The sequence below is a fragment of the Mus caroli genome, chromosome 4 (genome assembly GCF_900094665.2).
Source record: "Mus caroli chromosome 4, CAROLI_EIJ_v1.1, whole genome shotgun sequence".
In the NCBI taxonomy this organism is placed as follows: domain Eukaryota; kingdom Metazoa; phylum Chordata; class Mammalia; order Rodentia; family Muridae; genus Mus; species Mus caroli.
Window position 1 is genome coordinate 115,672,610 of NC_034573.1, and position 26,595 is coordinate 115,699,204.

At 51.2% G+C, this 26,595-nt stretch overlaps 1 long non-coding RNA gene across 1 annotated transcript in view; it reads right to left on the minus strand.

The window, feature by feature from the left end:
- LOC110293686 overlaps positions 1–17,064 on the minus strand; it is a 35,152-nt gene extending 18,088 nt beyond the window's left edge. Inside the window, exons 1-2 of the long non-coding RNA XR_002377838.2 lie at positions 16,727–17,064; positions 16,524–16,618 (exon numbers count right to left, since the gene is read on the minus strand). This is a non-coding gene — a long non-coding RNA (uncharacterized LOC110293686). The remainder of the gene's footprint in view (positions 1–16,523; positions 16,619–16,726) is intronic.
- Between the last annotated feature and the right edge of the window lie 9,531 nt (positions 17,065–26,595).

Consider the following 26,595-nt stretch of genomic DNA (forward strand, 5'->3'; position numbering starts at 1 on the left):
AAGGAAGGAAGGAAGGGAGGGAGGGAGGGAGGGAGGAAGGAAGGAAGGAAGGAAGGAAGAGCGAAATCCAGGCTGCCCCCCAGCTGGGTAATTTTCTTCGGAGCCACTGGGACAGAAATGGCAGCTTCCATAGGAGAGAAAGCTAATCTAGGTCCAAGATGACTCCTCACGCGCCTGGTACCACAAGCAGCTGGCTCAGTCACAACCTTCATCACACACCCACGCGTAGCTTCTACACAGGACAGCCTCAGATCACAGGACCTCCCATGTGGTGACTCGGAGTTCCAAGAGAGGTTCCCGATAGGTTAAGAAGCTGTGAGGCTTGCCACAGCCAGCCCTGGGAAGTCTCTAAGCCCAGCCCTAATCCACAGCTAGGAGACTAGATGCCACCTTTCCATGGGGAAAATGGCGGAAACTTTGCAGCCATCTCTAACTCATCACCACATGTATCACCGTGTAGTGAGAAGTCCCCAAGCTAAAGGGACTTTCGAGATGGCCCACTGCCTCACTGCCTCAACACACAAGCTTCATAGCAATGAGAAGCCTAACCAACTTCTCTGAGCCTCAGTTTCCTGCTCTGCCAAATGCTGTTAATATAAAGGAATCATATGTCTACGTCAGCCAGGCTAACACTGCCCAGTGCTAGCTGTTATATCCTAGGCACCTCATTCATCCTGCCTTCCTACCCTGGAACCATAGGAGATGCTTGGGCAGACGTGCCTAGAAGAGACAGACACTCCCTTGAGGCCCTGACAGCTTTCCTAGTTGCATCCTGGACCTAGCAACCCACAACAGCCCCCTCTCTCCAGCCCACCGCTGAGCCTATCTGTGCTGGTGCCAAGGCCCAAGGTGAGCCCTGGAGCCTCCACCATCTGCGCCAGCTGGGCTGACTGGAGGCAGCTTCAGCCGCTTGGGGGCATCCCTGGCTAACAATGGCGTTAATTTTTCATTTGTTTGTTTGATTTTTCTGCAGTGAATAAGGAATGTTGGAACAACATCTAGAGCTGCCCCAGGCTGAGGTACACACAGCGACAGCAGTGTTGGCAGGCTCAGAAGACAGCATCCTTGTCTAAGCACAGCCATACAACCGCAGACGTGCAGATATGCACATAGGCACATCTTAGTACACACACATACAAATACACCAAGCCTACACACATGTGTGTCCATGTGCATACACGTGCATTTGCACACTTAAAGCAGTGCATACATGGGCATGACTTCAGGCATGTGCTCAAATATAGGTATGTATGCCCACATGTATGCATGCACATGGATGCACACTTGTACACGCAAACACAGTCACTGTCAAATCTCCAGGCCCAGGCTCAGGCTAAAGACTTGTGGTTCTGAATAAGGGCTTGGCTAGGCCTTAGCCCCAGTCAGGTCCAAGAAAGCCCTGTTTTCTGTACCAGGCAAGCCAGGCTTGACCCTCAGCCTAGAATGGACCCCTGTTCTATTGCTCCTCACACACCTGCCTGGCCCTCCTCAGTGCTGGCCCTGTCCAGGAATCCCGCCATGCCCACCCCACCCCTGAAGGCCAAGTGAACGACCGACTTCCCTCCCACTCCCAGGAGCCTGCTCAGCACAGATGCCGCTGCAGGGACTGACAATGCAGAACAATTCATTCCCACCCTTGAGCAGTATTTTCTCCAGGTATGAAAGGAAAAGCTTCCTGGAGAGTGGTCCTCAAGACCCAGCCAGTGTGAGCCCTATCTACCAGAGCCACCTAAGGATCCAGGCCATGTTTTCATGGTGTTATGCCTGTGGACATATATGTGCCTGGCATGCACATGGGTGTTCATGATGCATATCTGCTGACCAAGGTGGCCTCTGCATGTCTGCAAGTGTCTGAGGTCTGTGACCAGGCATGTCTGTCATCTGTACCAGTCAGTGCTTGTGGGTGTCTGTGTATTTCAGGGTTACAGTGCATCCTTATACTCTCATGTTTTGTACATTGTCTGGATCTTTGTGTTGGTGTCTGCCCACATACGTGCAGGTTTCTCTGTGTTATTATGCACACTATGTGCCCACGCCTGTGTTTCAGTGTGCCTAGGTGTCTATGGTTACAAAAGGATTACTGTGTGTATGTCTGTATATGTGTGTGTGTTTCCCTGTAACTTTATTACATGTCAGTGTGTGTGATAGAGAAGGCATGTCTGTATGTCTGTGTGTCGTGTGGTTGTGTGTTACTGTGTGTGTCTGGGGGCTGAAAGGGCAAGAGGCAGGTCAAGGTCAGTGCCTGATCAACCACGGGGCTTTTCTTGAGCTCCACGCAATCCCCACAGAAAAGACCCCTTGGGTTAGAAGAGAGTTTCCTCCCGGCTGTACAGCATGGCCATAGATGGGGAAGGCCCAGGGCAGGCTCTGTGTCACATGGTCCTGCTGTCTCCCAGTATTCTCAGCTGGAGATTCAGACCTGGGATCAAAAGGAAAAGCCTTATCCTGTCTCCATGGACTTACAATCATCTCTGTGGTCTCCTTGTTCTCTCCCCTGGGACTGCCGCCCATCTCCCACATCCTATCTCTGAAGTGATAGAAACAGTTGATCAGCCCTAAACACAAGATCTAGTCTCATTCAGTGTCCTCCTGGCCATGTCACACACACAAACACAACCTGCAGGTCGGAGGTTATCCTTCTCAACCTCCGAAGGCATACACAGATGTACACATGAAACTAGGTCTCCTTCATTTACCCTTCTTTCCTTCCCCCCTCATCCTCCCTCATCTCCTCCCCCATGGCCAGGACACACTCCTCAACCTAACAGCTATAGGAATGTTTTTCAAGTGGCCAAACACCTAGCCCAAAGGACAAAACAGAACCCAGTAAAGTGGGCTGCTCCAAGGATATGGGGATGTTTGGTGCAGAACCAGGGCCCAACCGCCAAAGGACTGGAAAGCCAACAGAAGCCTCCTCCCTCCATCGGCCTGGAATTTCCACTTGCCCTTTAGTTTCCCTGTGCACCTGACAACCAAAGGGGACTCTTCCCTACTCCCCCATGCACAGTGCCACTGCCACTGACAAACCGGCCCTCGCTGGTCAGTAGACAGAAAATCTCAGCAGCCAAGCTTGAGTCCAATCAGCCATGGCTTGGGACAGAGTCTCAGCAATATGGGTGCAGGCACTAGCCCTTAGGAATGACTGGCAGTTCTCAGGCAAATGACACAGAGGAAGAAGTTTAGGGTTGGCGTGAGCTAAATGAGGCTCCTGCAGTTATCCAAGGGTGAGGCCACCGACTTCCTCATGGCTATGCAGGTCTAGAACTCAAGGATGTGACTGGCTGCCTGTGGGTCAATCCATCTCACAGTCTCGGGAACGCAGGCGACAAGAACTAAAGGAAGCTATGGGGTCATGTGGGCTGAAGATGGGACCAGGGACTCATGACAGATGTCAGTCTGCTTCCTCCCTGCAGTCCCCTCCATTTCTAATTGGGCTTACATCTGCCCCCAGCAGCCCCACCGTGCCCCAGCTGCCTCTCTGGCATCCTGTACCTATGCCATCTTCTAACGCTCTGTATGGCCTGCCCCTCCATGCATCTTCTCATGCAAGACCTGTGGTCCACACTTCCTCTGCTTTCATTTAGCTCTTCACCTCCACCCGCCGTGGCTCCTCTACCCCAAGAATCCCTAGGCACAGGGCACAGGTGGCCTCCAGACGAACAACCTGCTGGTGGGATCGAGAGCACCAACCCACTGGGGGAATGAGAAGAAAGAAGGAAGGCCTGCCTCCTCTATTAACAGGGCCAGAAACTGAGCATCGTTCTCCTTGACAGAACCAAGACAATGAGACACTACTGCTTGCTCAAGATCAGAGGCACAAACACCTCAGTGCGGACCCAAGCTAACTGGCAATCAATGTACTTTCCTAGGCGTGCTTTTGGTTTCATGTTTTGTATGCAGGGTCTTTTTTTTTTAAGATTTATTTTATGTATATGAATACACTGTAGCTGTCTTCAGACATACCCAATGAGGGCACCAGATCCCATTACAGATGGTTGTGAGCCACCATGTGGTTGCTGGGAATTGAACTTGGGACCTCAAGCACTGAGTGGAAGAGCACTCAGTGCTCTTAAGCACTGAGCAATCTCTCCAGCCCCAGGCAGGGTCTTGTTGCATAGCCAAGCCAAGGGTGGAGCTCACTGTGTAGACTGGGTTGCCTTCAAACTCAGTGCTCTTAACCACTGAGTCATCTCTCCAGTCCAAGGCAGGGTCTTGTGGCATAGCCAAGCCTAGGGTGGAGCTCACTGTGTAGACTGGGCTGCCTTCAAACTCACCGTCTTGCCTCTAGCCCCCAAGGGCTGGACCCCCGAGCATGAACCTGCACACCCAGCTCCAGGAGCTCTGAAACACTTCCTCCAAAGCACACACTTCCTCCAGATCGGGTTCAGAACTGGGCTCACCAGGCCGCCAAGAGTCATACTGGCAGCTGATCACGGTAATTACTACAGTTGGTGTTTAATGAACATTTGCTAAGTACCAGGCACCGTGCAAAGCACTCTCCAGGCATTATCCCGTGACTTCCCACGGCTGCTCTGAGAGGCAGCTCTTACAATGCCTTGCCTTTCACTTTGATTAAGAACAACAAAATGAACGCTCCAGGTTTAGGTAGTCTGCCCAAGGAGCAGAGCCAGGTTTCACATTTTTAAAGTTATTCGGGCTCAAAGGCAAAACTCTGAATCCCCCACCCTCTCCTCACCTGGACATGCATCTGTGGTCGGGATAACGGTCAAAGGACTACTTTCCCCAAAATACCTTGCCTATGTTGCCAGCAAACGACAATCACAGGCACGGGGGGGGGGGGGGGGACACGGAGAGATGGCTCTCTTGGTGAAGTGCTTACGTGGAAAATATGAGGATCAGAGTTTGGTCACCAGCATTCAAGTAAAAAGCCAGGCATAGTGGTTCCAGCTCTGGAGAGGCAGAAGCATGGAAATTCTTGGAGCTCATTGACTGGCCAGCCTAGTCTCAGCCAATGAGAGACCCAGTCTGGAGAGCTCTGGGCCAATGAGAGACCTGTCTCAAAGCACAAGGTGGACGAAGCTTGACCTCTAGCTTCTACATATATGTGCATGCTCATCTGGACATGAATGTACACCTGTATACATGTATACATACATGCATACATACATACATACATACACGATCACGCACGCGCAAGCGCAAACACACACACACACACACACACACACACACGCACGCACACATGCACACACGCACGCACGCACGCACGCGCACAGACACACAAGCACGCGCTGACCGGCCCTTTAAGAACTAAACCTTCCCAACACTTGGGAGGCAGAGGCAGGTGGATTTCTGAGTTCGAGGCCAGCCTGGTCTACAGAGTGAGTTCCAGGACAGCCAGGGCTACACAGAGAAACCCTGTCTCGAAAAACCAAAAAAACTAAACCATTCCAGGTTTGGTTGAGAGCCTGCCTCACCTACTCAGTAAATCTGCACTGTGAGTCTCATGTCCCAGCTGAACTATAAGTCTCTAGAAGTCTCTAGAGGACTTGTACCCTTTTACCCTTATTCCCCAGAGCTGCATAAGAAAAATGTAAATTCCAATGCAAACTGCCTGCGTGGCTGTCTACTCAGCGGGTGATAGACCGCCGTTTGCTGAGATGTCCGCTTTGCTTGGGTGGGAGACGGCCCTTTGTGAATGTTGTGGACTGACCTACAAGGCCAGCGGTAGACCCTATTAGGGAAATCAACCAAAAGAAGCTCGGCTGGATTCTCTCCGGTTTCTATGGAAGGTCTCCCAGGAGGCAACACAGAACCTTTAACCATTTGTCCTTTCCCCTCATCCCTCCCCTCCCCAGTGAAGCCAGGCTCCCCAAGAGGACATTCCCGACATGCACCCTGTGGGTAGCTTAATGAGAACACAGTCTCTGCTGGGGTTAAAGGACACTGGGAAACCCCGTGGAAATATCTCTGGCAAGCCCACAGGTAGCTGCTGCCCCTGGCTGACTGTGGGGCCCTGGGTGGGTTCCTGGAGGCCAGGCTGCTGTAACGCGAAGGACAGGAAGCCAGCACTCCCCAGCGGCTTGCCTCGTGCTGGCCAGGAAAAAGGTCATGTGCTCCGATATGAGTAATTAAATTTTCCCCGAGCCGCGCTGAAAAGGTTAACCTGATTTATGGGATGCAATTGAGTGTAGAATGGGTTGTGTATCTTGTAAAAGGCCCATTCCGCCGTCTGAGTCTATAGACTCACCCACAGCGGGGCATCAGCTGTGAGCCGGCCCTGCCTTTTATGTCTTTCTGTAGATTCCACATGAAACCCCTAAAAACAGCGCCCCCTTGGCCAAGAAGTGGCTTCTGGGGTCCCGCAAGCCCTATGGAGAGGCAGCTGAAGCAGCACATGACAGGGGTTTTCCTGTCGCAGATCATTAAATCATCAACAGACTAAGCTTTCATCCGGATTCACCCCATGCTCCACGGAGAAAACTGCCCCTAGGCTTGAACGCCAGGTTCAAGGCCAGGCTCCTCTAGACCCGCTGACGTCGGTGCTAGGTTACTCGTAGTCTCTAAAATGGGATGAAGGATGGTTATCCTTCCATCACTTATGGGCTATGTGAGCTTGGGCAAGCTACCTCAACTCTGATCCTACACTTGCTACTGTGTTCCTACCTAAGGGTTAGGAGGCAGCCATCACTCAGCTACTTGCTCCTCTTTCAAAGGATCCAAATTTGGTTCCCAGTACCCATGTCAGCTGGCTTCAGGGGCACCTGCGCGCGTGCGTGTGCGCGCGCGCACACACACACACACGCACACGCGCGCGCACACACACACACACACACACACTATAAATGAATAAATAAATAGCAATAAAAAATTTTAAAGTCTTGCCTCCTAAGGTTATTACGGGGACCATGTGAGTTGACACTCATGAGGCACTTTGGACAGTCCCTTGGGTGCAGTGAATGGTGCATAAGGGTTTTTAAAAACAAATTAGTAAAAGCTGAGCGGGTGTCTTTGGCAGGGGCTTGTCAGGCAAGACCAGGACTGGCCAGCACTCTCAGCTGTGGACTGAGGACAATGGCAATGGCCTCCGGAGCTGGGATTCCAAGGACATACTGGACTATGTTGAAGTAAAAGGGCAGATGGAAGATGGGACTATAGTGGCCAGTAGTGTTTGCTCCTCTCCTCACCCAAGACGCAAGCTCTGCCCTGCCCCCTCCCAGACACACACTCAATGGAAGTGGGAGTGGCCTGCCCATCAAACTCAAGGTGCCAATTTAGCGCCACCTAGTGGAGAAACTGAGATGTACATGTGGGTGATCTGGACCGGTGTGAGAGTGCCTGGGTTGAGTTGCAGGTGCTAGAGGGAGCCGGGCATGCTCCCCAGAAACAACCAGGGAGCCTGCTGTACCTGAGAGCTTCTTTCCCTTGTCCTTTGTGTCTCAGGACAGTGTGTTATCTTACAGAAGTTTGATCACACAGATCAGAGTGCGTAGACCACATGTATGCATCTGGGTAGCTACCAATTCGTTGGGTTAGTAGGCCTGAAGAACTCAGAGCGGCGGCCAGCTCACACAAAGCAACCAGCATGTTGTCACTGTTATGATGTGTGAACATGTGTAGGCACCCATATCTGCGTTCAGGTGAATAGGAATGTTTGCATAGATTTTACATGCCTCCATCCATGTTAGGAGGTGTATGCATGTACATCTAAGAACATTTACATATTTATTTATGTTTACATATATTCATGTGTGTGAGTATTGTATAGTGTGTGTAAATGTGTGCCTATAATGAGTGTGTAAGTGGATACATGAATGTCTGCATGTATGATGCCTGCATAGAAATGATTGCTTTTGTCTATAGCTATGTGCCTTGGTCACAAGAGACATTGAGGTATGTGTTCTGCTACTGCATTGTTCAGTTCCACAGAACAACACTTTAGAATAACAAATATCATATTCTGGTGTCCACGGGCCAGGAGACCTAACACAGCCTCTCACAATGGAGACGTTGATCAAGCTGTACTAAGCTCCTCTTCCAAGTTCACCTAGAACCATATTTGCTTGTATATGGGGAGCTCATGGCAGGCGAGCCCCACCCCTCTTCCACCTGCAGAGCCTCACCTGACTCAGCCAGGTCCACTCAGGCAGATCTTCCTTGTCATTAACCCAGAGCTGTTGGATTAAGAGCCGTAATTTCTAAGATACCCCCCATCCGCTGGTTTAAGCTTTCCATCCCAGCTACTTGAAAGGGTGAGGCAGGAGGATCCCAACTTCAAGTCCCAGCTTTGGCTCCATCCAGAGAGAGGTCAAGGCTAGCCTAGGAAGTTTAGCAAGATCCTGTCTCAAAAGAAAAAGGAAGAGAAAAGTGGAGATTACAGCTCAGTGGTAGACCATTTGCCTAACATGACAGGGCTGTGGAGTCAATCCCCAGGACTACGGGAAAAAATTCTGTTACCTCTGAAAGAAATCTCTTCACTTTTCCTGAGAGAGAAAGAGAAGGGGGGGGGAGAGGGAGAGGGAGAGGGAGAGGGAGAGGGAGAGGGAGAGAGAGAGAGAGAGAGAGAGAGATGAATAAGAAAAGGAAAAAAAGAAAGGAGAGAGGGAGGGAGAGGGAGAGGGAGAGGGAGAGGGAGAGGGAGAGGGAGAGGGAGAGGGAGAGGGAGAGGGAGAGGGAGAGAGAGAGAGAGACTGCTTGTGGACGTTGTACATCGTGGTGCGCACTAGGCTCCGCACCACGATGTACAACGTCCACAAGCAGTGTGTGTTCATGCCCCTGAGTATGCCTCCCCATGAGCTGTGTTTCCCCCCAATGGGATTGTAGGATCATAATGTAAAAATCGGGGAATCCCTGATATCCTTGCATGAAGCCAAGACCTTTTCCAAATGAGTCTGTTGGTGGCCCTGCCTGGGTGAGGGGCTTCCAGGGTGACCTCTATACTCTGCCCAATGGGAAATAGGGGACGCTGCCACTCTGAGGTGCTCAGTGACCACTCCCCTGGTACCACATTCATTCATGTTCTCTCTCTCTCTCTCTCTCTCTCTCTCTCTCTCTCTCTCTCTCTCTCTCTCTCTCCCCCCTCTCTCCCCCTCCCTCCCTCCCTCCCTCCTTCTCTCCCTCCCTTCATCCGTCCCTCCCTGCCCATGAGTCACTGCTCCTTTCAAAAGTTCAAAAAGATGTGACACTTCTGCCTGCCTCCCAAACTAGAGTCCCAAGGGCCTTCCACTTAGGCTTATAAACCTTAGCCCAACATTATCCCAGGGAAACAGGCTAAAGCCAGGAGATGCTGATACCAAGAACAAAACTGATAGGGGCCAAATAAATTTGCAAAATTCAGTCTGCTCCAGCCCCGTCTTGGAGCTTACAGATTAAATGTAGCAAAGGCTCTCAACATGTCTGCAAGAAGACAGGCTAGGGACAGAGTTCAGCAAGACTCAGACAGTAAACAGGTACCATCTGTCACCAGCTCCAGGCCTATAGTGGGCATCAGAATTAGACTCGAGAGTCTTCCAACCAAGAATCTATGCCAAACAGTGAAGGTAGAGTGGTCAGCCACAAGGCTGGAAGACAGGCAACTGACAGGGTCCTTAAGCAGGAACGTGAAGGACTCAGTGGTCAAATGGCCTCCAGAGCCGCACAGGGCTGATATGGTATGTGTGGCGTATAACACTGGAGAGGATCTGCAGACAGAGTGGGGATGGGTGAAGAGCAGAAAATGGCTGCGCGTCCCATCCTCTTGCATTTCATATTTACTTCTGTTGATGAGATCTCGTCATGCTCGATTACAATTCATAGACTCATGTTTCCAGATTTTTATGCACCAAACTACTCTGACTTACAGTGTCACCCCACGCCTGACACTGCCCCCCTAAGCTGCTACTGGACACTGGGCTTGTCCAGGGGTCTCCAAGGGGCCTTCTTTCTGGGTCCAGTGCCCTCTAGAGGTCATGCTTCAAAAAGTGTCCCAGGGAGAGAAAGAACAGCTGCATCCCTGCCACACATGGGTCAGAAGAGCAATGGGTTGGGAGGGCATCCTCTGACCTCCTTGACTTGTGACTTGTTTCCTCCGTCCTCCTTCCCTCTCTCCCTCCAACAGAGCCTTCCCCAGCAAAGCCCACCCACAGTGCCAGGACACTACCCACCAGCATGGGGCAGACATCAGAGGCCCAGAAATAAGGCAGGTCTCCAAGACCCCACTGATCTCCCAAAAATCCCCCAGCCTGATGGGCAGGTGCTTGGTAGACAGGGCGGCTCTGCTCAGCCAGCCCTGTGCTCTGCCACTTTGCCTTGGTCTAATGCTTATCCATCGAGTAAAGAGGGCGGATAAACATTGGCATTTCTCTCTGTGAGGATGTGTTTCCTACTGCACCAACCCAGAGCTGGACTCATGTGGTCATGTATGTCCTTGTCTGTCTGTGCATGAGTGTGTGTGTGTGTGTGTGTGTGTGTGTGTGTGTTGTGTGTGCCTGCCTGCCCCTTGTGCTATGTGTGTGCCTGCCTCTGTGGTGTGTGTGTGCCTGCCTCTGTGTTGTGTGCGCCTACCTCTGTGCTGCTGTGCTGTGTGTGTGTGTGTGCCTGCCTCTGTGTTGTGTGTGCCTGCCTCTGTGCTGCTGTGCTGTGTGTGTGTGTGTACCTGCCTCTGTGTTGTTTGTGTGCCTGCCTCTGTGTTGTGTGTGCCTGCCTCTGTGTTGTGTGTGCCTGCCTCTGTGCTGTGTGTGCGCGCTTGTCTCTATGCTGTGTGTCTGCCTGCCCTCTCTGAGTGTCTTTTGATTTGTTCCTTTCCCCCTCCTTCCATCCATTTCTCTAAAACTTTTTATTACGTTTGTTTGTTTGTTTGTTTGTTTGTTTGTTTATGTGTAGGGGTGCACATGTCAGAGCATGGTTGTGAAGGTCAGAGGACAACTTGTGCAAGTTCTCTCCTTTCTGCTGTGTAAGTCCTGAGGATTGAATGCAGGTCGTCCAACTTAGTGGTAAGCACCTTTACTCATTGAGCCATCTTGCCTACCGCTTCTCTGTTTTTCTAGGTCTCTGTGCCTCCTGCCCGTGGCACTCAGTGGCAGCCATCAGTCTGCTGCGTCTGCTCCCCATTCCTGTGCCTTCTGTCCTGAGCCACCCACGCTCTTCAGAACATCCCTGCCCCTGCTGTGTCTGTCCATGCCTCTACTTCCAGCCCCTTGGAGGATCTGAGCTTCCCTACAGCACATGTGGCCACTGAGAAGATGACGCACTGTCAAACTTTAGCGACTGGGCATTTTTTAAGACCTCTGCAGCTTCCCCACCTGACCAAATCAGGTCTAGCTCGGCCATCTCCTGCATGTCTCAGCTCTGAATCCAACTCCCTCCTCCATTCCTGTGGCTTGTGCCCAGTGGTCCCACACAGCCTTGAGTCCACACCCTTCCTCTGATTTCCTTCCCAGAAGTCCTCGTCCTCTGCTCTGCTCTGCTCTCCACCACCGTCATCATCCCTGCCACAATCACCATCAAGTACCTCCATCCCCACTCCCCAGCCACGGCCACCCCGTCTCAGCCTCCCCTCCCCAGTCACCCCCATGCTTCCTCAAATCACCCAATCCCCCCAGCTCCACATTGCCCCCCTCAGCCTTATCACCTTGACTCAACCCATAGCTGCTGCCACCATTGCCAATACACCAGCGTCTCTGCCACTTACCAGAACACATGTCATTAGGTCCAGGGACCCTCTGGGACCTGAAGTAAGTGAGCAGGTAGAGGTGTGGGTCTCAGACCCTCCGTGGCTAATGATGAGTCATCACAGACCCAAAGCTGCTTTTCTGGCTTTCCATAAAGTGGCCTCTGTATCCACTCCCAACTTCCTGCTTGTCCCCAGGGCCAGCAAGGTGCATGCTACTTGGGCCACTCTGCCCCTGGAAGGCCATTGCCAAAAGGTCCTCCAGCCTCCCTCCCAGTCCCTGCCCATCAGAACTGAAGGTCTGAGCCCGGGGTGAGGCTGCTTCTGGGCTGGGCCCCTCTGATCCTGCTGTCACTCTCTCTTCCAGGCTTAGCTGGAGCCCAGGGACGCTGTGCCTCCATCACCCCCACCCCGGGCAGCTGAGCAGTGTCTGGCATTGATTACCAGCTCCACAATTACTCTGCAGGACGGGCAAGGATTTCAAGGCTGATTGACTTCAAATGAGAAATCCATGGGGCTTCAAGGAGAGCCGGGAACCCTCTGCTGGGGTAGGGGTCAGTGACAAAAGGAGGAGCTGCCCTCACCCTCGTGGGCTGTGACACAGGAGCATGCACCTGCTCTCTGCCCTACCTGGAGGCTTCAGGGAGAGGTCTCAGCACCCTCCTGCCTCATTCCCCACCTTCATAGAGACCAATAAGGGATGCCCAGTGACCAGGCCTGCAGATTCGAGGCAAGTCAGGCTTCCTGCACACTGGCATGCCATTCCTTAGTGAAGCTGGGGAGGCTTCAGACAACAGGAAGGATGATGGTGAAACCTTTCGAGTAGCCAATGGGAGGCTAGTTCTCCTTATGGGTACAGGAAAGTCAGGGGCAGGGGGAGTGTCGAGGAGGGAATGGCAAGGTGATAAAGCCACTGGAGGTAGCAAAGAGAGTAGCTGTTCTGGGACCAGGAGAATGCAGAGGTGATGGCCCGCTGGCTGACACCCTCTGAAATGAGTACCATGTGCATGTATCAGTGTCCTGGTCACTTACAAGCCTGTGAATTATCCCATGCACCTGCATACATATTTACAGCCATCTCCCGCCTCTCTCATGCATAAGTTCCCAGGTTTAGAGGCAAAGACAAACACAGAAAGACACGTGTCCATTCTTGGGTGCATGTGCTCATGCACGTGCTCACGCGCGCACATACACACACACACACACACATGCGTGTAAACACTTCATCACCAAAATGGATGCACACTACTGCACCCCACCAGCACTCACATCTTCACCCACACACGCACTCACAGATCCTCCAGCTGTCACACGCTCATAGCTAACCGCCCAAAGAAAAATGCAAGAGCCCCACCCCCACCCACTTGTGCTTGAGAAATTGTGACAAGAAGCGAGCCACTTGTTCCTTTCTTCCTCTTCCCCCCCCCCACCCTCCGGGGCAGAGGATTTTCATTTAAAAGTTGCCCGGGCTCAAGCTTTCAGATTACAGTCTACACTATATAGGTTTCCTAAAGATAAGGCTGAGAAATTGATTTCAATTACCAACGTGGAGTGGCTGCACTTCCCAGCGCCTGAGCGGAGCGTTAACCCTGGAGGTCCAGGGGCTGGAGATGAGGAGCCAGCTACAAGCAGGCATGTGGTGCCCGCGCACTCATGCGTGTGGTACAGGCACAGCCACGTGCAGCATTCCACTCATACCCACACCGCACAAACAAGGAGGCTGAGGTTCCGGCCTGATCTGGCTTGTGTGATGCTCCGCGTGGACCTCTCATTTGTCTGCAGGGCTCTTCTTGGCCCACTTTCCTGCCTCTGGAAGTTCTGGAGATGGTGGTCCCACTTCAGTTGAGCACCTGCAGTGATTTGAATATGGTTTATTCCCCAAGAGTTTGTGTGTTGAGGGTCTCATCTTCAGGCTGGCAGTGAGGAGGTGGAAAGACCTCTAAGAAGCAGGGCCTTCGGCTAGGGAAGTGCTTGCCATACAAGCATGAGTTTGGACCCCTATTACTCACACAAGGAAACCAGGCATGGAAGTACACATCTGTAATCCCAGCCACCGGGGAGGCAAAGACAAAGAGGCCCCTGGGGCTCACTGTCCAGTCAACCTAGCCTAGCAGGCAAGCAGCAGGTCAGGAAGAGATCCTGTCCCAAAAGAACAAGTGATATTCCCAAGGAATGACCCTGAGGTTGTCCTCTGGCCTCCACACACATGCATGTGCACCCACACATGCCTACATATACATACACACGAAAGAAGTAGGTCCTAACGGAGAATTATGCCATTGATGGGGGAGGAGCCACACTCTTGGAAGACGTTAAGGTAGATCTTAGGGAACCCCAGTGGGTTCCTACGTGTGATGTTCTACAGCAGTAAGGCTGGCCCTTCCCAGCTACCTGGCGTCCTATTTTTCCACAGGGTCACTCCTCTGATTCCACCATGTTGTGATTCACCCAAGGTGTCCTTCACCAGAGCCAGTATAATGCTGTTTGAAATTTCCATCTCTAAAACCTCTTATCTTTATAAAATGTGCAGTCTTGGGCATTTTGTTATAGCTGATACTACATTCATCCCTATTGAGACTGTCCTCACATGCTTCCCAACCTTTCCTTCTCTTGGCCTCCAGGCTGCAGAGGGGCTGGCAGCTAATGAATCTTGTATTAGTCAGTGTTCCCATCCTTGGCTGCTACCACAGGCAGGCCCTGAAAGCTCAGTGGTTTGAAGGTGTTTTGTTTTGTTTTGTTTTGTTTTGTTTTTTTCTTGTGCTCATACAGCCCTCCATGAGAATATAGGTAACCTACTGCTGCCATAACAAACGATCACAGACTTAATACAGTCTAAAAAAATACCTATTTATTATCTCAGGTAAGAAGTCCAGGCTGAGGCTTGGCCAGATCTTCTACTGGAAGAATCGAAATGAGAAGAGTCATGTCCACCGTCCTTCAGGCTGTCGCCAAATTATAGGGCTGAAGCCCTCGTGTCCTTGCCACTTACTTGTTGGTCATAGCCATCTTTGAAGGCCAGCCCTACTCCCTGGTCCACAGTCTCTTCCATATTCAAAGTCAGCCATGGAGCATCACTGAGTCACTCGCCCTCTTCAAACCTCTCTGGCTTCCTCTTCTGCCAGCGCTTGCTCCTGAATAATGTAGTCTCTCTAAGATCATCTGATTAATAAATAATTGTCCCTGCTAAGCCCTCTGATCCTGCTGTTCTTTAGTAAAGGGACAGAGAGAAGAGTGCCCTCTGTTCAACCTGATTTTTTTTTTCAATCTACCTCAAAGCAACAAGCACTGGCCCTCCATAGCTACTGTCCATGACCCAGTTAACTAGAAATCTTTCCAGCTGTCACCAAACCCGCTCATGTAATTACAATCCACGCAATTAATCCATCCACTGAAAACAGGAAACTGAGTCACAGATCACACGTCAGTGAGCACAGTTTGAGCAGCTTTGAGTTAGAAGCCCGGAATGAAGACGTATAACACATGTTCTGGAAAGAGCTGCAGAGACGACTGGAGGATAAACGGCCCGGGACTGGGTGCTAAGGTCCCTGGGCATCTGTGACTGGGAAATAGCGAGAGAAACACAGTTCATAGGAGGCAACACAGGTGGTGGTTACACTTGCAAATGGAAACTAAATCAGCCAGAGAGGGAAGCAGTGAGCGTATTAGGCCACAGACTTACAGGTGAGACTCAGACCACAAAAAACGTTTCTTTTACCCCCTAAATCAACGGACTATTTTTAAGTCCTTTCCACACACCCACTGAAGGTGCTCGAAAGCAAATCAGAGTTGTTGCTAGGGGGAGACTCTGTACAGTCCCACCTGGACACAGGACTAGAAAAACTTAAAGAACAAAAGCACAGAAAGGGTTCGCTCTGGGCAGGGGAAACAGACATAGCCTGTACTTAAGGGGAGAGTCCAAGATTGCACTGGGACAATAGCTTGCAAAAAGACGGTCTATGGAGAGTATGTGTCTATAGAAATAAGCATTGTGGCTAGAGCAAATAAACTGGAGAAGACAGAAATCCAATACAAGGATGTATCCACTGGCTAGCCATCACTGTGCGAACAGAGGCCTGGCCATGCCATGGAGAAGGAAAATGTCCTTGTGGGGCATACCTCTGATTTGTCAACTAGGGACCAGAAAGGAAGACAGTCTACCCAGTGGTGCCTGAGTTCTTCAACAAAGGATCACCGGCAGGATGAGTGTCACCTGGTTCATACCCAGCAGTGTCTGAGCCCCTTAATAAAGGATGCCCACAGGGTGAGTGTTGTCCACTTCAGCGGTGTGCTGGAAAACAGATGTGACCGTGAGTAGTCATCTATAGCACTTGCCAATGGCCCTGGTGTGAATATTCTTACCCAAGTTGATTTCAAGCTATCCATCTGAGGATGTGGCTCAGTGGCAGAACACTTGCTTAACGTGCTTAAAAGAAAAGACACTGTTCGGTCCCTCTACTCCTGTCCCCTTGGGTGGTGAAGAAGCAGGGCAATGCTAGGTGTGACCATTGCACAAAAATGCCTTCTAACCTGCGCTCCTGCTGCGCTGAAATTGCTTGGGAGGATGGGATGCAGCAGCCAGAGCGAGGGAAGCTGAACGAGATTTCTATGGATCCTCTATTATCTGCCCTCCGCAATGCAGGCAGGCCTTGTGGTAGTCGCAGAACTAAGAAGGTGCCCCCTGCTGTCCAGGGATGGATGTGAAAGGCTAGAGTTAAACAGGAGCCCCAGTGGTAGGGAATCTCCTAGGTCAGAGGCAGCGGGGTTTCTGAAGGCACCAGGCAGGCCCACAGAGGACAGAGACTCGCGTGAGAGAGGGAGAATTCACACAGGCTAGAGGGTTCTGGTAACGGAGTGTTCCAACTTTGTAAAGTTCTAGGAGCTAAGGTTTTCATCGCCGCTCCAGGCAAGACCCTACCTTTTGTATGGTTCACAGCCTCGAAAAACAGCGCCACCCGCTGGTGATCATGTGCTCAAGCACGGGGCCTACGGAAAGCATTTTATATCCAAGACCTAGAGAGGAATTGTGGATGGCTGAGCACACACAGCCCCTTCCCTGCTGAAGCATGGAGAAGCATTCCATTCACAAGGGAAAAATGAGGCCAAGAAAGCTTTTCTTACCTGAAAGAACACGAAATCCATGCCCGGGATGGCAGAGTTCCCTCAGCTCGAGATTCCAGTTCGCTGCCCACAGCCAGGGCCAGACCGGATCGGTGGTGGAGTGGGCTAGGCAGGGAAAAGTCGGGTGGGTTCCGTGGGGACAAGCTGTCGATGGGCTCTGAGAGTCTCTGATCTTCACCTTCTCATCCTGAGTTCCTCACACAGGGCTATGGCTTCAGTAGCCCCCCCTAAGCAGCACTCTCCCTGGAATCTGCAGCTGCATGCTGTCTTCAGGGGCGGGGCGGGGCGGGGCGGGAAGGGAAGGGGATGAATACCCGGGACCCAGAGATGATGCGTCTGGCGTGGCCTGGTTCCCTTTCCGCTCCTCTGCGCCTTAATTAAGTGCTTTCATTTCCCTCCTTCCCAGCACACAGGCCCAGCTGAGATAAGGCATTGATCCCCTCCCAACGGAGGAGGGAGGCCTGCCGAGCTCTTTGTGGGACAAAGACTGATGGCTTATTAGCAAGGCCTTAATTGTGTGGCCTGAAACTTGAGGAAGTTAGAAGATACATCTGAACTAGGGAGTGCCTCTAAAGTGAACCGTGTCTTCCCTGCATCCCACCGTGCACCCCCACCTCAGCCCAGCCTAGTGAAGATCAGCCCACCCTAACACCGACCTCAGGGAAGCAAGATGTCTCACGCGGCCAAATGATGCTCCAGTTTGCCAGATGCAGCCAAGGACAAGGTCCAGGGACCCAAATGTAGACACCAGCTCTGCTACTATTTAGCTGAGAGACTCTAATAAAGCCTAGCCCTCTGAGGGCCTCAGTTTCCCTTTCTGTATGATGAGAAAGTTTACCTCTAGCCATAGTATACAAATATATGTGTTGAAACTGAGTGGGGGGGAGGAATAAAAGGTAAAGTCAGGTTCCACCCAATTCCTCAAGGCCCATTTTCTTCTTCCGTGTGTGTTAGAATTCACAGAAATGCTGTGGCAACTGGAGCATCCCGGATCAACTGTTCCATCATTCCAGCTGCCCAGTAGGTGTGATTAGAGTCATGGGGCTATCGGGAGTTAAGACAGTCCCCTATAGCAGCAAGTCTCCAGCCCTGGTAATCACTCATCATTCTTTCTTAAAAGATAACTTCTTGTAGACAGATAGATAGTTAGATAGTTAGATAGATAGATAGATAGATAGATAGATAGATAGATAGATAGATAGACAGACAGACAGACAGACAGATCATAGAAACCAGTAGCTGCTATAATCTCTCTGAGGAGAAAGCACTGCAGCCAACACAGCATCCCATCCATGTGAACGGAAAATCTGAGCATCCCATGCAGCCCTGCCCTTCGCACCCAGCAGCCCTCCCAGCCAGTGCGTATCCTTGGCAACCAGCCAGGGCACAGGGTTTCACATCGACATTTGTTGAATAAAAAATGAACGTAAGAAGTTAAGGAGCAGTGCATACGGAACACTGGAGCCTCGAGCCTCATCCGTCACCTGCAAGCCTCTCACCTCACTGGGTCTTCCAACACAACACAACGGGTCACAATGCCGTTGTCTCTGTCCTAGCACTGAGGACACTGTTTTCAGTAAGGAGTAAATCGGTTGTCCTCCCAGTGGACACAGACAGCTAGAGGCTAAGAACCCTGAGCCTTTTGTTCATAATGCAGAGGGAAGGGTCGCCCTCGTAGGCTGGCTCTCACTGCAGCCCAGGACAAACATGAAGCAGACTCAGCTGGAGTGAGGCACACCCAAAAGCATAGTTCTCCAGCTCAGAGTCTGACCTTTGCCTAACTGCCCCTCCTGAAAGTAAAGGATAGGTTCCCCTTCCCTTCTTACTTGATGCTCACAGTATAAAGATGGCCAACAAGCCAGGACCCCAAATATCTAGCAGATTAAAAAAAAAAAAGTTAAAAAAAAAAAAAGTCAGGCAGTGGTGGCGCACACCTTTAATCCCAGCATACGGGAGGCAGAGGCAGGCGGATTTCTGAGTTCGAGGCCAGCCTGGTCTACAAAAAGTGAGTTCCAGGACAGCCAGGACTACACAGAGAAACCCTGTCTCAAAAAAAAAAAAAAAATCTAGCAGATTTAGAAACATCCAGAATCCAGATTTGTGAATTTTCCTTCCATAGAGGTCCGGGACTCCTTAAAGGCATTTCAAATGTCCACGTGACCATGAGAAACCTTGACTAAGCTTCTGCCTCTGTCACTCTTGCTGGCCTTACTTGGTCCTAAGCACCTCTGTTTTGTCTGTTGTGTATTTTGAGTTGAGATGTAAGTTAAGATGTTCCTAAAAGATTATATAGCTTTGTAGTATCATGGTGTCTTAGTTAGAGCTTCCATGGCTGTGAAGAGACTCCATGACCATAGCAATTCTTATAAAGGAAAACATTTAATTAAGGCTGGTTTACAGTTCAGAGGTTTAGTCCACTCTCAGCATGGTGGGACATGGTGATGGAGAGGAGCTGAGAGTTCTACATCTGGATCCATAGGCAGCAGGAAGAGAGCCACCCTGGGCCTTGCCTGAGCTTCTGAAATCTCAAAGTCCACCACTAATAACATCCTCCAACAAGGCTACTGTCTAAGAGTTTATGTGGCTCAGTTTCATTCAAACCACATGGAAAAGTGTGGAAGAATAAGCCAGGAAGCCTGGTCCCAGCCCATCTTTACCTATGAACTTGGGCACATTCTGTGCTCGGCCTGAGCCTCCGTCTGACACAAGACGGGCAAGGCAGCCTATGGGTAAGAGGGGAGGATGATGGGTAAGAGGGGAGGATGATGGGTAATAGGGAAGGATGATGACTTTCCAGGGAGGGTCCCTAGCCTGGCTTTCCATTGGGCTGGGGAACCTGGAATAGAGGAAAGACCAGAAAGGAAGGAAGCCCCCTGCCCAGCCATCTTCTGGCAGCCTCCATCACTGTTCAAGCCTGGGGCCATTTTCTTCATTGCTTCACTCTGGAAATATTGATACTGGCTTGCCAAACAGAGAAAACAATCCTTCTCTCCTTGTGGCAGGAGGAGGACAAGGAAAATGAGCTTGCTCATTAGCGAGGCGGCCCAGAGATGTCCTCGCCGCTGCCCTGTTTTTTTCCAGGACAGCTGAGGGACTCGAGAAAAAAACACAGATGAGCAAGATCCATCTGTTTGCATTTAATTTGATACTGAAGGTTCCCAGCTCTGACAATGCAGAGCTAACTGTGTTCCAGCACGCCAGACCAGGATGGGGTTGGTGGGGGAGAAATTACTGCCTGAGAGGAACAGTAATTATAAATCAAGGGCTTCCTGGGAATATCTAGGTCCCTCCACTGTTTCTTGGGTGATTAAAGTGGAACAGATAAGCCAGGGAGGGGTGGCTGATTTAAAAGAGTATTTTGAGAACTCGGGTGCCTCTTAGCCCGCTCGGGGAAGTCTGTTCTCCCATCAGTAATAGGAGACAGTGGCTATCTTTTATCAACCGCCTTCCATAAACTAAACCACACGCTCCCAAGCATCACAGGTTATCTCAATAAATCCACCCGGCAACCCCAAGACACAAAGCATTCCTGAAAGGCCCACTTTGCAGGTGGAAACTGAGGCTCACAAGAGGTTAGCCAAATTCTCCTCAGGATCACAAACCGCGAGCTAGAAGCTAACCCCTCACTCTTGCCCTTGCTCCCTGACTGATTCCCTGAGCAATCTCTTGATACTGTCTCTCCACCCATGAGGTCCAGAGTCTATGGTTAAGGAGAACAATGGCCCACTGCCACTCAGTGTTCACGTGAACTGGGTACCCTGCCCCACATGTTCTGGTTACATCATTCACCCTTCTCAGCCATCTATAAGGTAGTACTGGCGCCTCTGTTTTACCACTGACAGACCTGGTTAAGTCAGCTATCAAGGTCACGTAGCTCATTTAGGATGGAGCTGGGATTCAATATCCTAGTTAGCTCTGATTGTCCTTTTCCTAAGGAAAACTTTATTTTATTATCTGACAGCCTGGACAAGAATGAAACCTCTGAGCTGGACTTGACCATCACTAGGCATCCATCAACAGCCCCCTTGGTGGCAGACAAGAAGAACGTTCCATTACATACATGAACAGGGAGTTGAGACACCAAGATACGATCCCTGCTGCCTGCTAAGGCCAAGCATCCACCCTGGTCTGATTTCTACCTGGGAAACCTGACTATACTGGAGCAGGAGGAGCCCCGCCCTGGGGGTGGCTATACACCCAGGGTATATATGGACAGAGACTGAGTAATCCTATATGGCAGAGCCAAGAAGATAAAGCAACTGGCCATGACTTTAAGTACTGAGCAAAGGAACTGGCTGCCAGAAAGTGTAAGAGTGTATGTGGAGGGGACCCCAGGAGACCAGAGGCTGGGACAAGGGAGTTCCTGCCAGCCAACCCTGGGAATGCAAAGTCCAATCCAGACCCAACTGAAAAGGGCTGTCACTACCCCGAACTACCCATTCCCAGAGCAGTCACATCCCCTGACTCCTACAAACTGTCAGCTGTTCTGGCCTGAGGAAGATAAGAGTCAACATTGAAACACACTTAAAATGTGAATTTTATTTTTGTATGTATGTATGTATGTATGTATGTATGTATGTATTTGTGGTTTTTCAAGATAGGGTTCCTCGGTTTCTCTGTGTAGTCTGGGCTGTCCTAGAACTCACTCTGTAGACCAGACTGGTCATAAACTCAGAGATATGTCTACCTGTGCAACCACCACTCAGAAATGTAGATTCTAATCTGAGACTGCACATTCTCATTTTGTAATTGAAACCCATTTAATGCCTAAAACTGGCCGTTTAAAATAGACCTGTTACTCAAAGCGAGCCAATAAACTGTGGATACCAACTTTTAAAAAAGACAGGGAGAGACACAGGATGCTGTCCTTTGTTTCCATACCGTAAGTTGTAACTTTCTGTTTCTCATTGTTTAGGTTACCTCCATCAGAGCCACGACCATGGGATGAGGTCCCAGAAGCACAGAAAAAGGGATCCTGACTCCTTGTCCAGGTGAGAGAGAGGAAGGATCCCTTCCTGTTGAGACAATCAACAAATCAGCCAGTGCCCAGGCCAAGAATCAGAGCGACTGTTCACAAAAGCGACAATCTAACAGAGCCTTGAATTATCCATAACATACCTCCAGGAGCCAAGGGGTCACACATTCTGCCTCTGAGACCCTGGAACCTTGACATAATCCAGGAGGCTGAGATAAAAGAACTTTGGAGTTTCTGTCCAGCCTAGGTGGAGCTCATGGACCACCAATTGATGTCTAGGACAGAAAGCGGCCAGGCACTTCTGTTACCCAAGACCCCCAGGGACAGTGGGCTGGCTGTGTTCCTTGGGTTCTGGAGTAATGACTTTTGCTGTCTCTGAACCACATCCATATATCGCTTCTCTCTGTCTCCAGGTTAGGAACTTCAGGAATATCCCACAGCCCAATTTGAGGTCAGATCTGAGTCTCTGTAGGCCCGAGGACAGGAGACAGGGCTTCCAGGACCTGGAGTGTGTATAACTCATGATATCGCTTCCGTTGCCACTACCAGACCCACTAGACCTCCCTCAGCCCAGAGCAGATCCATCCCAGCCCTGAACTTCCCTTCCCAAAATATCCCATAAGCAGTCTCTGCCTAAGTGTCTAGTTGGGAAGAGAGGCTGGCAGGCATGCCAGTGGGACCGAGTGGGTAGCAATAGAACGTCCCTCAGAGACTGCAACCTTTAGACTCTGAGATGGGGAGGGATGCCAGAGATCTGAGCCCCATCCCTCCCCTGAAGCCACTGGACACCAGGGTCAGGAATTATTCTCTGAGGCAGTATAAGCTCCAACTGGCACATACCTCCAGGCTGGGTCTCCACACCACCCTCCAGTTAGATCCCTTCACTTGTAGCTCCAAGTCCCTTCCCCAGATTAGCCATGTAGCTCATTGGACAGCACTGCTTCTGAGAGCCAGGCTGCCTGAGTTCAACTTTCAGCTCTCCCGCAGATTCGACCTCATGCCTTCCCGGCTGTTGTGTCTGTCCAGTCATGTGTCACAGGAGCGTGATAACATGGCCACCTGACTGGTGGTGTTGAGGCCGGGTGAATGATCATACCTGTGGCCTATACACGGCTCTCCCTCTGTGTTCCCCCCCCCATCCTCATTCTAGGCAAACTCAAGCCTGGCCCGTGTCCTAGCTTCTGGGCTCAGACAGCTGATGCAGTGAGCTCGCCTCCCTCCCCTCTCCAGGGTGGATGGGTTTGAATGCAATCAGTAATCCCCTGAAAGGCCCCTGAGGGACCCATCGGCTCCTTCTAAGGAGCATTAACTCAAACTGTAACCAGCTTTCTGCACACAGTGGGAAGGCCAGGTCCCCTGGGAGTCCTCCCAACCATGGTGAGGAACTGCCAGCTCCTTTCCCAAGCCAGGGGTAGGAGTCACATGGCAGTTGCCTTGAGCCCAGCCCAGTCCAGTCTCTGAATGCTCAGGAGCCACCACCTTCAACTCAGTGGCCAGCTCAGACTGTGTCCCCGGGGCAGGTCCTCTTGCACGAGAACAGCAGCTAACAGCTTCCCAACAAGGAGAGAAGCCCTCACTCCTGACAAGCCCGTTCGTTCTCTGTAGGTTTGACCAGAGATTCTCCACTCTACCTTCCTTCCCCTGTTCCTCTCTGGATATAGAAGTGAGGGTCTTCTATTGCTGTGCCAGAAAGCAAGGCTAGACTGGATTTCTCGTCAGTGAGAGATTCTTGCAGAGTGGGTTCCACTGTGAATCAGGAGGTAACGGGATTTGGGGGAGGGTAGAAGAAGATGCTGAGCTAAAACAGAAATTTGTACTTGAACCCGCTAAGGTAGATCCCATTTTACTTCATCCCCCCACTGTATTTCCAGCTCCAACCCATACTGAGCATAGAGTAACCACTCAAAACAGTTCTACTGTGAATGAATGAAGGGACGGGTGAATTATTGCTTCTGGGGTCAGTGGTTGACCCCACTGCAATCATCAGCGTTGACAGACGCTCTCTCAGCCACCTCATGCCCCAGGAGACCCAAGGGCCCAGCCTATGGCCCCAAAGGTCTAGAAAGCAAGGGTGATTAAGCCGCGATGGAGCCTCCATGGGATCTGACGTGCCTTCTGAAACGAGAGAAATGCAATAAAATCAAGAATCTGGAAACCAGAAGCTCTGGGAAGCATCGGTGGGTGGGTCCCTGAGCCCATCTTGTCAGAGACAAGAACAGGGAAATGGCTTGGCCCACCACCAGCTAGGCCTGCTGCGCTGCCCACGGGCCTGTCCACTAGCACCCTGGTCAGGCCCTACCAGCCCCTTGCCCAGCTTCCACCATTCCCACAGCACCTTGCCTCTTAGCCCAGGCTGAGCGACAGCCAACTGGCCAGGCCAAGAAGGAACTAAGCCCCAGGGAAGAGAACAAATAGAAAAAAGTAACGGAACCTCTGCCCCGCCCCCTCCGATACGCACAGATGCAGGTTGCCACTCAAAAAGCAATCTCTCCAAACGTTTAAAAACCGCCTGCAATTTATATCTTGTGCTTGACAGAGCATCTCCAAGTCATTTCCTGGCACACAGAGGCACCATCAGCTCTGGAGCACAGCTGCAGCTCCGCCCCCAGCCCAGCTTAGGTTACCCTCCCCCCATGTGGGTGAGGCCAGGTAGGGATATCCTGCTTTGGTCCCTCCCAGGCTCAGCAGGGCTCGGAGGGATAACCTAGAGGCCTAAGTTTGCAACCCCATCCAGGACTCCCATTCTCCCTGAGTCCCAGGTCCAGACAAAAAGAGCCATGGTTCTGTGATCCATCAGAGACATTTCGGAGTAAGGCCCCACTTCCAGGAAATGGTTACTCTAATGCAGAGTGATGCTTTCTACAAGAGGCACTTTGGGGATAGAGGGACCTCAGCCTTCCCTGAGATGTCCCCAGTCTTACCAGGCCTAACAGGATATACAGGACTTGGCCACGTGGAAACAGGGCTGGGATTCCAAAATGAAGGCTGCAGAAGCAAAGACCCAGCAGTGGAAAAGGCCTAGCTGGAGCGCAAAGGCAAGGCCACAGCAGAGATGAGACTATTGAGAAGGCCCGTGGGGGGAAGGGGGGCTGGCTGAGCATCCACAGGACCTTCAAGCAGGAAGGACACTGATACAGGGGACAAAGACAAACCAAGAGGCAGGCCACAGAGAAGAGAGAGGCCATTTGGAGAAGAGAAGGGATTAGCTGAGGCCGCTAGAGGCTGGGCCTGTATTCCTGATCGATCGCTCAATTGCTTGTCCCCTTCAGTTCCTTCCTACATCAGCCTGGGCCATGCTCACCTCTGGTCTGCTTTTACAGCTGCCCCAGAGCCTCTGCCTTTTCCCTGGTCTGGTAAAGCCCTCCCCACAAGCCTCCTGATGGCTGGCTGCCTCTCTGGGTGCAGCCCACCTTCAGATGTGAAGTTCTGCTATCTCACTGCCTTCGGAGCCTCCCCACTAGTAGTCAGCTACCTTGTGCTGTGGCCCATTATTGCTGTTGTGGTTTTGCTGGTGTCTGTTTTGTTTCTGTAGCTCAGATTAGCCAGAACTTTCGCCTCAGCCTCCCCAATGCCAAGGTTCACAGCACAGGCCACCAGACCTTGCTTGCTTAGGTCATTATTCTTGGTCAGCCCCTCTAAACTCTAGGGGAGCAGATGCCTTGTCTGGCTTGTTCCCAGCTACAGTCCTAAGCACCTAAAAGAGACGCTGGCACACAGTAGGTCCCTGACAAGCACCTGGCTATAGGCAAACCCTTCCTATCATTGTAGTTCTGATTTTGCTCAGTGCAGATCCTTAGCCTGAAAACTTCAGCTGCTGCCTGTGGAGTTCCCAGCAATTAATCATGTTCTGTCAGGTGATACCCTTTGTGTTGTCATTGGAGGCTGCGTCTCATTCATCTCTGTCTGGCCCCAGGGTCTGGTGCATAGTAGGTACTCAGTCGGGGGTTCCTTGCTGTTAACCCTCTTCACCTCCCCTGACTGAGTGATGGGCTAGCAGCAGACATTGCCAAAGGCAGAGTAGACATAGACACAGACACACACAGAGACAAGACACCCAGAGGAAAACACAGAGATCCCCACAGACAGACGCACACACACAGAAACACAGGGAGAGAGATACACAGAGAGAGACAGACACAAATAAACAAACAGACACAGAAATACAGACAGACACATAGACAAAGAGAGAAACACAGACACATGCATGGACAGACACACAGAGACACAGGTATACAAACAGAAAGACAAATACACACGTGGAAACAAAAAGACACAGATACACAGATTGACAGACACACCCAGGCTGCCAGGGAGACAAGGGAGGGGCAGAGGGGCTGGGCGGGGAGTGTTCGGACTTCCAAGGTCACCACCGGATCTAAGAGAAAACTCAGTCCATGGGGAAAACAACCGGCATAGCCAAAAAGACAGGGACCTTGATCTCAGAAAGACCAGATGCCAGTTTGCAAACCACCTTCTCCAGTCTGGAGCTTCGTGACCTTGTTATTCACCACTCTGAGTCTCTTGGGGAGGTGGGGGGCAGTGTTGTCGGGACAATCAAAGGCCATTCTGGATGCTGCGTACCTGACAGCCCTCACTGCGGGAGTGCCTAGGATGTCGGCAAGAAAAACTGTAACAGTGTAACTGATGTCAAGTGTTCTGGAGGTTAAAGTTCACCACAGCCTGGCTGCAAACAGGTTACTAACACTGTCTCCCAGCTGAAGACGGGAAGATTCAGAGAGGTTAAGTGACTTGCCCAAGCCACACAGCTGACAAGAGAAAGAGTCAAGATCGACACCCAGGGGCTGGTGAGATGGCTCAGTGGGTAAGAGCACCCGACTGCTCTTCCGAAGGTCCAGAGTTCAAATCCCAGCAACCACATGGTGGCTCACAACCA